The sequence below is a fragment of the Helianthus annuus genome, chromosome 8 (genome assembly GCF_002127325.2).
Source record: "Helianthus annuus cultivar XRQ/B chromosome 8, HanXRQr2.0-SUNRISE, whole genome shotgun sequence".
Taxonomy (NCBI): Eukaryota; Viridiplantae; Streptophyta; class Magnoliopsida; order Asterales; family Asteraceae; genus Helianthus; species Helianthus annuus.
In genome coordinates, this window is record NC_035440.2 from 91673601 (window position 1) to 91690755 (window position 17155).

Sequence of the window (17155 nt, forward strand, 5' to 3'; positions counted from 1 at the left end):
TTGAATTGATTCCCCTTCCTTAGATTTAACGGTTTTAACTGTTTCAATAGGGATTTCAAACGTGACTTTTTCATTGGTTTTAACAGGTTTAGGTTCCGACCCATCCTCACTCTCGTCATTCTCATCTACATCCTCCACCACACATTCAACCATTGGTGGTGGGATGTTGACCTTATTATACGCTTTACCACTTTGAAGAGTGCTTACCTGGCTAACTTGGTTGCTCTTTGCCTTTGGTTTAGAAGGATTCACCTTTGTGTCACTGGGAAATCTTCCATTCTGCTGCTTCATCTCTACCAGCTCACTTGCTAGTTGCCCCATCTGTGTTGTCAAAGAGTGAATAGCCTTTTCGCGCACTTCATCCTTCTGTGCCCTTGCATCATCCATTTAATTTCGCTTTTGCATCTCCTGCTGCATTGCCTTTAGCATCTCCATCATCTCATTACCCCCAGTGACATTAGAAGGTCCAGATGATCCTCCTTGATTATTCTGGTAGTTTCCTTGATATCCCCCAATGTTACCCCCTTGATAGTTATTTTGGTAACGGGATTGGTTGAAGTTCCTTTGACCACCAGTTTGATTATTGCCTTGAAATCCCGGGTTGCTCTGATTGTTTACATTCCCATAACTGAAGTTGGGATGATTTATGAGCCCCTGGTGGTAGGTATAAGAGTTCATACTGAAATTCCTACCACCATTAAAACTCCTGTACAACATGTTCACCTCATCAAACATACCAACAATACTAGGGCACTGATCAACTATATGCCCCAGATCCCCACAATGTCCACACATAGGCATCTGTCCCCCAACCTCAAATGTATTATCCATTACCCTTACCACTGAATGTCGAGTTCTTCTCAAGGATTGAGCCTTTTTCTTTGAAGTACTCACCATCTTTTCCAAGTATCCCAATGATATGCTCATAGTTTGTACTAAATGTGCCATTTTATATTGAATTAAGAACACGTGCATCTTCTGGTGCCAACCCCTCATGAAATGCATTAAGCAATTCCCACGTTTGTATACCGTGATGTGGGTAATTCTTCAAAGACATCTTAAATCGATTGAATGCTTCATGAAATAGCTCGCTCGACTGTTGTTGGAAATTTTTGATATCCTTCCGAGCATCACTGGTCCTCTGAGGAGTATATGTCACACCCCCAAAATCCACCATGCGGAGTATCACCGCTTGGAGGCGTGACATGACCAGGATCGAGCCACCAATCATATTGAACAACGTAATAAGTAAATAAAATCAACCATAATACAATTGGTGACCAAAGCTAGTTAACTAAGTTCGAATTAAACAGCGGAAGCATTAAAAGTAAAACCCAAAATATAAGTCCATAGTTCATAAGTTTAAAGTCCAAAGCGTAAGTTTAATGAGTTCATAAGGATTTAAATATTAAACACGGAACATAACAGTCCGTATCCCACAACGACTCCTTCCTCGTGCAAGCTCCAAGCATTTAACGACCTGTAAGGCATGTAACAACGAGTCAACAACAAAGTTGAGTGAGTTCATGGTTGGTTGATTAGTTTTAAGTTGTTTCTGATAACGTGGTTTGTCTTTCGTTGGCGTAATTGCCGTGTGGGTTACCCCGTAGTTGAAAGCATGATTAACCAGTTCATTCTTTATTACCCAAACCATATCCATGATCAGTGGGGGCTTCCCCATGTGAACCACTAGACCGTACCATATCGACTACTAACGCAAATAAGTTGTGCCCTACATCAGTGTCTATCATCACTGACAGTTTGCCATAGTCCATTAGTACACGCCCGTCCGACTGGCACGGTGTGAGGTTTGTTAAACCTAATAGCGCTATTAACTAATGACCTGCTCGCCATTGGCCTCGGCGATTAAGTCGATATAAATTGAGGGACTTCATGATAGAGTTTTGTCTAGTAAGTTTTACAGTTGTTGTCCTACCCAAGGAGGACGAACGTACGTATTCTACCCAAGGAGAATACGCAGGATTTATATTGGCATCCTACCTATGGAGGATGGATGTACATATCCTACCCAAGGAGGATATGTAGGTTTCGTTTTAATTCTTTAACCCATTCCCAAACCACCGGGAATCCCATGCCTTAGAAAGTGTGTGAACTCACCTTGGTTTGCTCGGTTAGATTAATTACTCAAGTAAATTAGGAAATCAAGCACGTCCTAATAAGGTACACATAACAATCAGTTTCTCATGCATAACACGTATCCTACGTACTGCTTATTTACTTATTACTTTCTACCACAAAGCACACTATTTAAATGTCAAGATATATTATCAAGTTATATTATTTTACCCTAATATAATATAACTATCTCACAAATAAGCAAGTATCCACACAAGTGCTCTAGCATAAGATATATATTCTAAATATATATTTTTATTTATGAAAATCAACCTTCGGCACTTGGTATTTTGTAATAAAAATCCTGGCGAAGTTTATTTTGAAACACAAGTTAAAAATATATTTGTAAACGCTTGTTATAAAAATATTTCTAAGTGTTGAAATTCTAGAAAAATTTCGCCAGAGTTTCCTCTGTAAATGGAGGTGTCCATGCTTTTTAGCATATCATTTTCTTTTGTAAAAAAATCAATCAAACAATTAACCAACCAACAATATACAATCTTTAATCACTAATCTTGTCAAAAATGAGCTTGAATCATAAACTCATGAATCTTGAAAGTTTGTAAAAATGTATAGTAAGTTACTAACATACTTAATAGGTCTTGTTATCTTTAAAAATATGATTAGTTTCTTAAAAACTTTATTTTTAAAGAATGTGCATTTTCACAACTTCTAGTCATGATTTCCAAAAACATTTCTTTGTGGAATTTTCTTTCTACACAAGTGTTCCTACACTTGTTTACCCATTAAAAAATGTGTTTAGTTCATACAAGATCTAGGTTTTAACAAAACTAGCATTTTTCACTTGGTTCTTCCGAAAAACCACTTGTAGATCTTTAGATCTACAAGTTTATAACCTTATTTTTCAAGAAAAATTATATTTATTCAAGTTCAAGGTTCATGAATAGATGGTTTCATCATCCTTCATAACTCTATCATTTACATCTTGCTAGTTCATGTTCTTAAACATGATCTAACAAGTCTTGATGATGATCCATCTTACTTGTACTAACAAACAACATCCAATGATCATAACCACACAAGATCTACATGCTTTAACCATATATCTTCTCTTTATCCATTCTTTACCCTTTATGTTCAAGCCTTAAATTATGTTCATTAGTGTTTCTTAATATTTCACCATTCAATCATCTATTAACCACTAAATACAAGAACAAGATGAAGTTTTAGAACACTTACTACTAGCACAAGGCTAGGGGAGAAACAAGGCGTAAAAGTGGTGGATAAAAGAAAACAAGAGTGGTCCTTGAGCTTTCGAGTGCACCAAGCTTGTTTGTTGAACCTCTTGCACCATTGTATGTATGGAAAATGGCTAGAAAGGAAGTTGATGGTGGTTGTAGGGTGGTGGGTTATCAGAGCTAAGCCACTGCTTTAAGCCTATAAGTGTTGTGATAATAATACTTAAGCTTAAATAAAAGAGTTAGGAGATTGCTATTAACTGGTAGCACACCTGATAGCATTTAGACTTGAACTTAAGAAAAGATGCCTTAATATAAGTTAAGCCACTTGTTTGAGCAATTAGGTGTTGTAGTAATACCTAAGTTTAAACGGAGAGTTAGGAACTTAATATTATCTGGTAGCACTCAGGATAATATTTAGACTTGAACTTAAGAATTTTGCCTTAAAATCGGCTTCAAGATAAATTACTTATATAAGTGTAATGTGATAAATATTGGTATGCCATAAGAATGACGATTAGCAGGCAATAGCACTTAATTGCTATTTATTCTTGTTTATTGATATTACTTGGTCTAGAATGAGATATGTTATGGGACTAAAAATTTCCTTGATTCTGGAAAAAAAATCCTAATAAAAGAGGCACTTTTAAAAATCTTGAAAAGATACTATTTATGGGAAATAGAAAATTTTCTCCGGCAAAACTGGGTATAGAGTAGCAGACTCTCCAGCTTGTCTGGATATACTGAAGTTACCTCTCCGGCGCGAACCGAATAAGACGGGGTAAATAATATGTCAAATCAGTGACAAGATTTCCCTAAATAAAATCATAACCAGATATTTGACTTGTTTTTGGAAATTTGAATCTGCTAAATACATTGACCTTATAGAAGGTATGTATATTACAGCATGTGAAATATATAATTATATAGATATGTATATCTATAAGAAATTCCAAAAGTTAGTTAGGAATAAAGCACAAGCATATGTGTCTAGATTTCTTTATTAGGAATCTCTTTTCCGATATCAAACATTATTTCGTTTGATCATTTGTCTCGTAGTTCGTGTGACAAAATAAACAATGGAAACTCTATAAATTGGAACACCATCAAAAATATAAGAATTACCAATGCGAAGCATATAAAGTTGTGCTAATACATAAGAAAACAAATAAAACTTAAAATATACGTCCACAGACGTTGAAGTATATCCCACACGATTTTTCAAGACAAGACCTTTGGAAAATATAAATTAGGCACGATGACACCAATGCTAATTACGTCAGTAGAAAAACTACTAATAAAAAAAAAGAAGCAGTTTGCCATATGATCCTACAACCGACATAAATCTCGCTGAGGTACGTTGTAACAAGATTTCACAATTATCGGTGCACAGTATAATCAGAGTCATAATTATCATGACTACAAAAGGAGTCATATACCTTTGCAGATTCCCTAGTTTATTTTATTCAACATTCCCTGGTAATGTCACTTAAACAACAATTATCACACGAAATTCCAGATAAAGTTTTTATATTTCTTTTCGTTGAAATTCTGACTTCTACATATAATAAGTTGACTTTCGCAAATTCTACTTCCTCTAATAATCATCATATCATGAGAATTTCTTTCATAGCAGCAAATATTGATCTATTTCATTTCTTGGTAAATCCACACATTACACATGCTCTGTTTGCTGCGCATATGATTCGCTTGCTTTATGAAAACCACTGGAGGACTTCATTCCGAATTATTATTTTATCAAAACTCAAATATCATTTCACTTTTTGCACTATGAATCGCATTATTATAAAACAGTGACTCTTTGATATCGAGTTAATGAATTTTATTAAACCATTGAGGTAAAGAATTTATATTTTATATATATATAAAAATTATATTGAGATATACTCTCATTTAAGTTTATATTTAAGTTATTTATTTTTATTATTAGTAATAAATAACAAAAGTGTTAGTATTATTTTTAGATACTAGAGTTATTATCAGGGGCATGTATTGAATAGCCTAGCCTTAGTTAGGCATGGACTGGCCACCTATGCTTAAACAAGGCAGCACTAACCAATATCCGCCATGATAATGACTAGTTAATTAAGTCATCATACTTATGTAGTAAATCTTAATTATATATATAAATATTTTACTTTGTACTAAAAAGAGAAGACATATTTTTATAAAACAATACCAGAATTAGAGGGACGAATAAAATTATATAAATAATTATGTATCACATATTTTGTGGTAATTATATACTATAACACTCTAGCAAGAAAATAACCACATAAAAATAATGTAGTAGTCAGCGACTACATTGGGTTAGAAGAACATTGTAATATATAAAGAATAGTCCCCGTTTTACTTATTTTACAACATTTGTAAATACATTTCACAACATTATATGATTTCAAAATGAAAATAAGTAATCACATAAAGTGTTATATGTTTACAAAATATTTTACAAATACTTTTGTACAATAAATATTTTACCCCTTTTATTTACAACTTTCATTTAATGTTATAAATAATAGTGATTCTTTTACAAAATCATAATACTAAAATAATATGTATATAAAAGTGGAGACCATTTACATATAGTAAAAATGTGAAACACATAATATATATTATATTTGCTTTAGTAATATAATATAATGGTTGGTCATGCCAAAACAACTTGTTCTTATTATATTTCCATCTCTAGGACATAGTATGAAAAATATAGTCACTAATAATGTACTATCACATTGTTTCATAATTAAAACAACTTGAAAACTCTAAATAATGATACACTAAATCTATTTGTCTTTTGGTGTATCTTTGCAATTCACTTATTTCAGCACATTGATTTTTTTATATCATAATTTAATATTTGACAAATCATTTTTCATGCTTTCATTTCATTTGAACCTATCAATTCTAAGTCTTTCTCAGTTGCCAATCAAAGTAAGCTTTCTTTTGACAAATAATTTTATTGATTCTAAAAATCCTTCACATTCATTTTAAATATCTATCGTTCATATTTCTTTTTGCTTAAACCTAGTCATTTTGGAAATCATATCATTCCATCTCATTCGTTTGTCATCAATTTCTTGAACTAATTCAGTTGAACCATTGAATCCTACATATGGTACAACTTGTATTCACAAAAATTGATATTTTAAATTCTGTGTCATCTACCTTAAATATTGTTTTTAGTGACTAAAATATAACATAAGTCTAAAAAGAAATATCGTAACCCAAATCTCGAGTATGAGATTTAAAACAAGGTGGGGAGGATGTAACATTCCCATTTCTATCATATAAGAATTATAGGTTTGATTAAATTTAAAACCACCAGTAACTAGTAACTAGTTTATTTTAATATAAATATTCAACCCAAATAATTTTAAACACTATTGTATATATAAATTGGGCCGTATATGGGTGACCTTTTTCTATTATAATAAAAGTATATAATAACTTATATTATTAGACGAGTAGATTACGGGTAAGTTAATTATTAAAAATATAAAGTACCTAGTCAGACCCAGGAACCATTTAACTAAACTATTAAAAAAAACATTATATTTGAACCTACTCTGTTCTTAATGAAGCTTGGTTCAAAATGTAGATAAAATTATTCTAGTTCTAAAGACATATTCATTATTTTATAAAACGTTATATTTTAGAGATTATAAGCGCCAAATAAGTAAAGCAGTTAAATTAATTATAATAAAATAATAATATTAGTTGAAATTGTAAACTTTGTGTACGTATATATATATTAAAAATAATAATAATAATAATAATAATAATAATAATAATAATAATAATAATAAACTTACATATGTTGATATTTACATAAGGAATCTTCTCCAAGTATGATGGTGCATTAATTAATTAATTATATGTATACGTGTCTTTACAATATGAATCGATGAAAAAGCATTTGTAAGTGATACGTGTAAGGCTCCAACAAAATTAGGGCCTCCTATAAATAGATCATCTTCAGCAATCAAACAATCACTCAAACATTCTTTTCCTCTTGTTGCCAGTCTCGCCAATCCTTTATCATTTCTATAGAGTTCTATTTTTTTTATGATAATGACATGCCCTGTTTTAAGTATTTTAACTCCCGATCACCGCTACCCTTTCCGATTGATCTGAGTCCCATAACGCATGTCAGGGTTCTGCCCGACTAAGTTCGTTGGGATTCTGTCTCGGGACATCGGGACAAGGTTGATTTAGGGGTACTATACTTACCACGAAGACATTATATATTTTTAATAGCTCAGAAGTTATACCCAAAATTTATACCAGGAGTCTTTCTAGTTGAACCCTAAAGTTACACAGTGGGTCCATTCCTTTTTCTCACCATTTTATTCTCTTTTTGTGATTTACCCAAAACTATTATTATTTTATTTCGTAAACAACTCTTATCAAAAGTCATATCTATTATTTTTACCCAATAGGAAACCCTAGTTGAGACACCCAAGTAATCCTGCACAACTCTTAAAATTTTCATAACAAATCAGAATCAGGATCAGGGCCCCTAAAACTCAGAGGGGGCATTTCCCATTCGATATTATCTTCAAAGTCTGTTGTCAAAATTTAATTTTAATATTTCATCGACTCAGCAAGCCTACACCCACACGTGGCCACCCTATAGTGAAAATGTGTCCCTTACGGACCGTAAGGGATTAGGCTTACGGTCCGTAAGCATGTCAATTTTCGTGTATAAATAGCAGGCATCGGGACTTGATTTCTGGCATTCGTTCGACGATCAAATTCGATTTGTGCAATGAGTTATAATAGAAACAGTCACAAAAACACTAATTAGTAGAGGGGGTGCTGCTACGATACAGGGTATTAACTCGATCGCTATTACGATTCATTTTCCGACCGATCAATATATCCAATGGATGTTTAAGTGCCGCCCACATTAGGGTTATACTTTGTCATTCATCGTTAATTCGATGGATGTTTAAGTATCGTACTTTGTCGTTCGTCATTAAATCGATGGATGTTTAAGTATCGCACTTTGTCGTTCGTTGTGAGAATTTGATCTCGTGAGTTATTGTAATTGTTGTATTAAGTTACCTACCTAGTTCGTATGCACTAGGTTACAAGGCTAAATCAATAGGCTAAGCTCTGCCTGTATAAATCTGCAATATATCAAGGCTTATCTATAGACTAAACTTTGGTCGTATGAATCTGCATGATTATAATGTGAGTTATTCTCTTTTTATCAACTGTTTTACAATACTCCAAATTATTTTCAGAATTATAATTACAGTGATTAAGTTTATGTAATCACCAAATTACACCTAGTATGTGGGGTATTGTGCACATTACTACAGTTTTAATCACATTAGATGGGCGAACCTAAAATTAAGTGATATACGTCATTCATTGGGGCAACCAATGGTGATATGACCACAGTCACAGATCCGGTCGAGTGACAAATACTGTGGGTAGTTGGTTGATAATAAACATATGTAAAAACTCTTAATACTGTGAATTATAACAAATGAGTCATTTTAGTAAACTGAATGATTCACTCAATATTTCCCGCTGACAAAACCTTTTTAAAACGCGTTTCAGGTAATTACAGTAGATTGGAGTAAGGATTGGATCCGGCACTAAAAGACTTTAAAAAGTGGCTTATTTTATTAATTAAATCAAATTAAGAAATATTGTTTTTATTAAAAGCTACCTTTGTAACAATGGAATTTATTCCATCTATTTAAATAAAATCCGGTGTTTCTAAACTCTGATATTTTTCCTAACTCACGGTCCTGATGAAATTTCCGCTGCAATGTTTTTCAAAAATAATCACCGGTACCACTGGACTGCTCGCGGCGCCCGATTCCGGCCAGGATGGGGTCGGGGGTCGTGACATGGGTGGTGGCGGCCGTGAGCTAAGAAGAAGGGAGAGGAAGAAGTTGGTTGTTGTGTGTTTTGTGAAATGAAAGTTCAAGTTCTAGTGGGTTAATATATAAACCATGTTTCCCTAATATCCATCATGTATTATGTTCAATTAACCAACAACAACATTAATAAAATAATCAAAAGAAATGTGGGGGTGTCCACCCCACATGTAACCGTCGAAAGAGGGGGGGTATGGGGTTGGGTGGTGATGATCTAGTTACAATTCTAGTTGGTTTCCAAGGATATAGTTAGTGTATTGTTATGTGTGTTATAATATAAAGTATGTTAGGGTGTTCGGGGACCCTAACTAGCTCAGAAAAGTAAAAACAATGTGTTTGGAAATATTTTTATGTTCCGGGTAAAGTCCGGTTGTTCGGTTTGATGCTGTTCCGTTAAAGTGCCTAATTAATCCGTAAAGCGTCATATATATATATATATATTTTTGTAACATTTTAAATTCTCAATACTCAGGTAATCATAACGGACTATTTAGTAACTTTTCTATATACTACTAGTATGTTAACAAGCGCATGTAAATATATAACATAAATCAGAGAGCAATTAAGCACTTTAATTATCATTAGTTAATTGTACGGATACATGGAATTTCGAGGGTTGTCACATTCTCCCCTGTTAAGAAAATTTCGTCCCGAAATTTAGCACGTGGTTACTGAGGAAGCTAGTTAAGTTGCGTTGGTTTCCTGGTTTTCCTGGGGTGTCACATCATCCCCCCGTTGGTTTGGAATTTCGTCCCGAAATTCTGCAGTAGCTTCAGCCTCAGTAGTGGTTGCACTTTTCTTAAACAGCTAGGGGTACTTGAGTTTCATTTGGTCTTCTCGTTCCCAGGTATACTCTGGGCCACGATGGGAATCCCAACGAACTCGGACGAGAGGTATTCTGGTACGCTTGAGAATCTTAACATCTCGATCAGTAATCTCTACTGGTTCCTCGACGAATCGCAGCTGGTCGTCGATAGTGAATTCCTTGAGAGGAACTATGAGGGTCTCGTCTGACAGACACTTCTTCAGATTTGACACGTGGAAAACTTTGTGAACTCCGCTGAGTTCTTCAGGTAGATTCAACCTGTAGGCCACCTTGCCGATTTTCTTAATGATCTCGAACGGTCCGACATAACGCGGATTGAGCTTGCCTCGTTTGCCAAAACGAACTACACCTTTCCAAGGTGAGACTTTGAGTATCACTCAATCCCCAACCTGGAACTCGAGTGGCTTTCTTCGCTTATCAGCATAGCTTTTCTGACGGTCACGAGCTGCTGCCATTCGTTGTCGTATCTGAGCAATCTTCTCGGTTGTATCTACTACAAGTTCTGGGCCAGTGATTTGACTGTCACCAACTTCTGCCCAGCAAAGAGGTGATCGGCACTTCCGTCCATACAATGCCTCAAACGGGGCGGCCTGGATGCTGGTGTGGTAACTATTGTTATATGAAAACTCCACTAACGGGAGATGCTTTTCCCAGCCGTTACCAAAGTCGATTACACATGCCCTAAGCATGTTTTCGAGAGTTTGGATGGTGCGTTCAGATTACCCATCCGTCTATCGATGATAAGCGGTGCTCATATCTAAACGTGAGCCAAAAGACTTGTGCATAGCTTGCCACAGTTCAGAGGTAAAACGTGCATCACGATCAGAAATGATGGAGGTTGGCACTCCGTGCCTTGATACCACTTATTTTAGGTAGATGTCTGCTAGAGTAGAAAACTTATCCGTTTCCTTGATGGCCAGAAAATGTGCAGACTTGGTCAATCGATCCATGATTACCCAAATGGTATCATTACCGCGATGAGATCTAGGCAGGCCAGTAACGAAATCCATGGAAATTTGCTCCCATTTCCATTTCGGGATCTCTGGTTGTTGGAGTGGGCCTGATGGTTTTTGGTATTCGACCTTGACTCTCGCACAAGTCAAACATTTACTGACGTAGGTTGCTATGCTGGCTTTCATACCAGGCCACCAGTATGTAGTCTTTAGGTCGTGGTACATCTTATCCGAACTAGGATGTACTGAATAACAAGACTTATGTGCTTCATCCATCACAAGCTCGCGTAGGTCTCCATACAGTGGAACCCAGATGCGCCCGTTAACATAGTAGGCGTCGTTTTCCTTTTGTTCTAGCCGTTGCCTCGATCCTCGTAAGGACTCAGTCCTAATGTTCTCTGCCTTCAATACTTCAACCTGAGCATCGCGAATCTGAGCGGGAAGGTTAGATTGGATGGTAAGCTGTAACGCATGTACACGCTTAGGTATAGTATCCTTTCGACTGAGGGCGTCGGCCACAACATTGGCTTTGCCCGGATGATACTTAATCGCACATTAGTAATCATTCAAGAGCTCTACCCATCGCCGTTGTCGCATGTTCAACTCCTTTTGTTTGAAGATATGCTCGAGACTCCTGTGATCGGTGTAAATGGTGCACTTGGTACCGTACAGGTAATGTCTCCATATCTTAAGCGCGAAAACAACTGCTCCCAATTCCAGGTCGTGAGTAGTGTAGTTTCTTTCGTGAACTTTAAGTTGGCGCGATGCGTAGGCAATGACCTTGTCATGTTGCATCAACACGTAACCAAGTCCTTGGATGGAAGCGTCACAATAAACCACAAAATCTTCTGTGCCTTAAGGCAATGAGAGGATAGGCGCGCTGCAAAGTCTATCTTTTAAGTGCTGAAATGCGGACTCCTGTGCATCACCCCAACGATAGGTGACACCCTTTTGAGTCAGTGAAGTGAGAGGTTGCGCAATCTTTGAGAAATCTTTGATGAATCTTCGGTAATATCCTGCCAAACAAAATAATTGGCGGATTTCTGTTGGTGTACGGGGTGCAGGCCAGTTCTTGATCGATTCAACCTTGGATGGATCTACATGAATCCCATCCTTGTTTACCACATGGCCTAGAAAATGGACTTCGCGAAGCCAGAAGTCACATTTCGAAAACTTGGCATACAACTGCTCTTTTCAAAGAAGTTACAAAATAAGCCTCAGATGTTGCTCGTGTTCCTCCTGACTCTTAGAATAGATCAGGATGTCGTCGATGAACACTATGACAAACTTATCCAGGTAAGGCTTGCACACTCGGTTCATGAGATCCATGAAGACTGCAGGTGCATTCGTTAATCCGAAAGGCATAACCAGAAACTCGTAATGGCCGTAACTAGTTCTGAATGCTGTTTTGGAGACGTCTTCCTCTCGGACTCTCAGCTGATGGTAGCCTGACCTTAGGTCAATCTTGGAATAGAAACTCGACCCTTGCAATTGATCGAATAAGTCGTCAATACGTGGAAGAGGATAACGATTCTTCACGGTCCCCTTGTTAAGTTCGCGGTAGTCAATACACATTCTGAAGGTACCGTCTTTCTTCTTCACGAATAACACTGGAGCTCCCCAAGGCAAAGAGCTAGGACGTATGAAACCCTTTTCCAAGAGTTCCTGTAGTTGCGTGGACAGTTCTTCGAGTTCTGATGGAGCTAGACGATATGGTGCTCGAGCTACTGGTGCTGCTCCAGGAGCTAGCTCAATTTGAAACTCAACTTGGCGATGAGGCGGAAGACCAGGTAACTCCTCAGGAAATACCTCGGGAATGTCGCGTACAATAGGTATGTCTTCTATCGTCCTTTCTTCCGCGGATGAATCAGAAACGAGGGCTAGAATAGCGGTGTGGCCCTTTCGTAAACACTTCTTGGCCTTAAGGAAAGAGATGATGCCTACAATAGCACCACTCTTGTCGCCACGAATTACGAGGGGTTCTTTACCAGGACGAGGGATGCGAACAATCTTCTCGTTGCAAAGAATTTCCGCTTGCTGTTGAGATAACCAATCCATCCTAATAATGACATCGAAACTACCCAGAACGATAGGAATTAGATCGATGGAGAAGGTCTGACCAGCTAGGATGAGGTTACAGCCCTTAACTACATGTGTGGCTTCAAGACTTTTACCGTTTGCTATTTCTACCGTGTGTTTGGTGTTCAGAAGCGTTGGAGTGCGCTTAAGCATTTGGCTAACTTTTAAGGACACATAACTAGTATCGGCACCTGAATCAAATAAAACAGTAACAAAGAAGTCATCCAGAAGAAACTTACCCATCACAACGTTGGGATCGTTCCTTGCATCACCATGACCAATCACGAAGGCACGACCTCGGGCGCCATTGCCATTATTGTTACCTCCGTTGTTGCCTCCATTGTTGTTTCCATTGTGGTTCCGTTTCCTTGGTTGTTCTGATTCTGGTTCAGCTGAGGGCAGTTCCTCTTAAAGTGGCCTTCAGCGCCACACTGAAAGCATCCTTTATTGCCCTGCTGTTGCTGCTGCTAGTGATTCTGTGGAGTTGGTTGTTGTTGGCGATTCTGATTCACAGGACGTGGGCTGATATTCGCTAATTTACACATATTTTAGTCCCCCGTTTTACCCCTATTTTATGCGTTTTCGGCCGTAAAACCGTCATTCGGATACTTAATTATCTACATTTTTGTTTACAGGCCTAAAACAGCATACCAGACAAGATGATAGCGAAAACGAGGACTTTCCGGACAAAACGACGAAGCTGCGAAGATTCTGTTGGAAAAACTGACCTGGGCGTGTTGCACGATCATGCGGCCATATGCACGACCGTGCATATCCGACAAACCAAGAAGACCCGGCAGTGAACGAGGCGTGCAACACTGCGTGCAAGGCATTGCAGGCCAATCCGAAAACGCACGGTCATGCCATATGCGGAACGGTCGTGCGGATCCGACAACGCAGGAAAACCTCGGAGCTGAACGACCACAAAACTAGGCGTGCAACAAAATGCCGGTATGGAACGTCCGTGCCATATCAAGAACGCCCGTGCATATGCGAAGACCAGTCAACGATCTGTGACGTCATGCGGTATGGTGGACCACCACCAATAATGCTTAAAGTGCACGGTCGTGCGATCGATAGAACGGCCGTGCGACACCGAAAAAGCATATAAACAGAACATAACCATTTTATTAGTAATTCTGGACATTTTTGGGAGCTCTGCAGGCGATGTTGAGGCTCCGAAGGCTGCTGCTTTCACTCGGATTCAAGCCACATTGCCCGGTTTTGCTCATTTACTATCCAGATTCTCATTCTTATGCTTGTTTATGGTTTGGTTTCTCAAATCTTTCCATTATTTTGTTATGTTTCAAGCATTTAGACTGATTACTATGTATTAATGTAAGCCTTTGGGCAAAAACACAACAATCCCTTGCTTGATTATAACCATTAGTATGTTGATTTATGTTTGTAATGAAACTTTGAAGTATTTTCTATGATTATCTTTGATGATTAGTTTGCAACCTTGTTATTGATATTGATTTCTTGATTATAAGTAATTGTGTTGGATGATTAGTGCTTGGTTAGGTAAGATAGTTGAAAAATGAAGCTTATTTAATCATGTATTAGAAAACTTTTAATTTGGTTAACTAGCTTAACTTGGTTAAAATGTGGGCACCATGATACTCTAACGGGTTAGTGGTTTAATAAAATGTAATTATTGTTAATCAAGAAAGCTTGCCTTCACGGAAGGACTCTAACGGGTTAGATGGTGTTGTTATGAATTCTTGCCATGATTTGTTAGCTTAGTTAGTAGTTTCGGCCAAAATTGCTATCTTGGTGAATTTATGCGCAAGATTTGTAAAATGAACTCGGTTGTGATTTAATCTAGTTTATGCTTGTCTCGGTGGTTGCATTGTGTTTATCGGTGTTGCTTTCCTTGATTAAGTGAGGTTAGAAAACTCCTAACGGATGACTAACTTATTTTTAGGAGATTTTTGTAGACATTAATCAATCGCACATTAAAGAACAATTTTAGGTGGTTAAAGTGTGTTTATCGTCTTAACTTTCCGAATGATTGTCATGTTAGGATTCCCGAAAGGGATACTAATTGTCTCGAAATGGAAAATTGACCGAATGCTTCTAGTGCCAAAACTGACTTAGTTGACATGCTGTGGTTGTGTATTAAGCAAGGCTATTTATATATATTTTACTATGTTTTATAAGTATTTATTTATGCTTAATTTAGATTAATTAAAACCAAGATAATTTATGTTTTTACCGGTAATTTAGTGACAAAGGTCTAGTATTATTTCTCCGCCCATTTCCGTGGATCGATACTTGGTTCTTACCGATACTTTACTACATATATGACGGGGTACACTTGCCTCTTTTGTGTGTGTTTTGATGTAAAAGTAATAATCACTTTTATAAATTTAAAACCAATTCGTGTGTAATTTCATTGTAAAAATATGTATAGTCACGCACGTGCCAAGTTTTTTGGCGCCGCTGCCGGGGAATGGCGAGTTTTAGGAACGACCCGAGTCATTGTGTTATCGGTGTATATACTTGTTAATATTTGTGTATATTTTCGTGATTATTTATTTGTTGATTTAATTGTTAAATATTTCTAGCTTTTAATTCAATTTATTCATTTTCGTGATTCTTTTATACACTTGTAAATTTTTATTCTATTAATTTGTTCAAATCCGGATTTATTTATTCATTTATTCTTTGAGTTTTCGGCTCTTAAAAAAAAAATCATTTTCATACTAGCCGATTCGATTAATTTCGTTGCTTTAATTTTTATAAAAATTTCGGCCCATTTTCGGATTTTTATAAATTTTACAGCCCATATTTATACATATTCTGCTTCTATTCAGCTAAAAAAAAAACATTATTATATTAATAAACTATTCATTGTGTCAGTTTTCGTTTGCAGGTTGATGTCCTCAACTCCCGCGCCCGCTATTGCTGAGCCTACTGACGAACCAGCGCATAATCTTAGAAGAAGTAAGAGGCTGCGCGAAAGGTCGCTTGTCGTTGCACAACGCATAGCAAATGCAATCGACGAGCCGGTGATTATCTCTGAAGACGAAAGCTCAGGGGACGAGGAGAGAGTCGTCATGGCGGACGACGACCGACCGCTGAATGAAACAAATCAGCCCGGAAGGGCAGGCCTGGAGCCGAGTATCCTTCAGCCTACTATAGATACTCCTACTTTTGAAATTAGACCTAGTATTATTAATATGGTACAAAATTCTGTACAGTTTGACGGACGTGAGCATGAGGATCCTGGGAGACATATCGCTGCTTTTCTTGCTATTTGTTCGACATTTAGGATGACAGGTGTTTCGGAGGATGCGATTCGGTTGAGGTTGTTTCCGTTTTCGTTACGTGACAAAGCTAGAGCTTGGCTTATGTCACTTCCTGCCGGGTCCATCAGGACTTGGAATCAGTTGGCGGAGCAGTTTATGCAGAAATATTTTCCACCTGAGAAAACGAACAAACTACGGAACCGGATTGTCTCCTTTCGCCAGGACGAGGGCGAGTCGTTGCATGCGGCTTGGGAGAGATTCAAAGATTTGTTGATTGATGTGCCACATCACGGCTTCTCCAAGCGACAGCTGGTTTTGATGTTCTATCAGGGGCTCAGCTATAATACGCAGAAGCGATTAGACGTGAACGCGGGCGGCGATCTTGGAACTAAGACGCCGACTGAAGCGTATGATATTATCGAAAAAGCTGCGTTGAAATCCAGCTCGCGTCGGGACGGAGATAGAGGTCGGGCATCATCATCATCATCTCGTTCAGGAGTTCATGCTGTAGACGACTACACGGCCATTACTGCACAAATCTCGGCTCTTGCATCGAGATTCGACAGGTCCCAGATGATTGCGCATGCTGGCTCGGGATGTGACCAGTGCGGACTGTCACACGAGCCTGGGGCATGTTTTCAGGGAGTCGTATATGAGGGCCACGAAGAAGTAGATTTCGTGAGTAATCAGGTAAGGTCGCAGAACAACCCGTACAGCAACACCTATAATCCCGGTTGGAGAAATCACCCAAATTTTGGGTGGCGAGCGAACACAGGAAATCAGAACC

General features: G+C 37.5%; 1 non-coding gene across 1 annotated transcript; it reads left to right on the forward strand.

The window, feature by feature from the left end:
- The first annotated feature begins 1025 nt into the window (after positions 1–1025).
- LOC118481592 lies at positions 1026–1131 on the forward strand. Its single transcript, XR_004865802.1, has one exon. It is a non-coding gene; the product is annotated as a small nucleolar RNA R71 (small nucleolar RNA).
- Positions 1132–17155: the final 16024 nt, after the last annotated feature.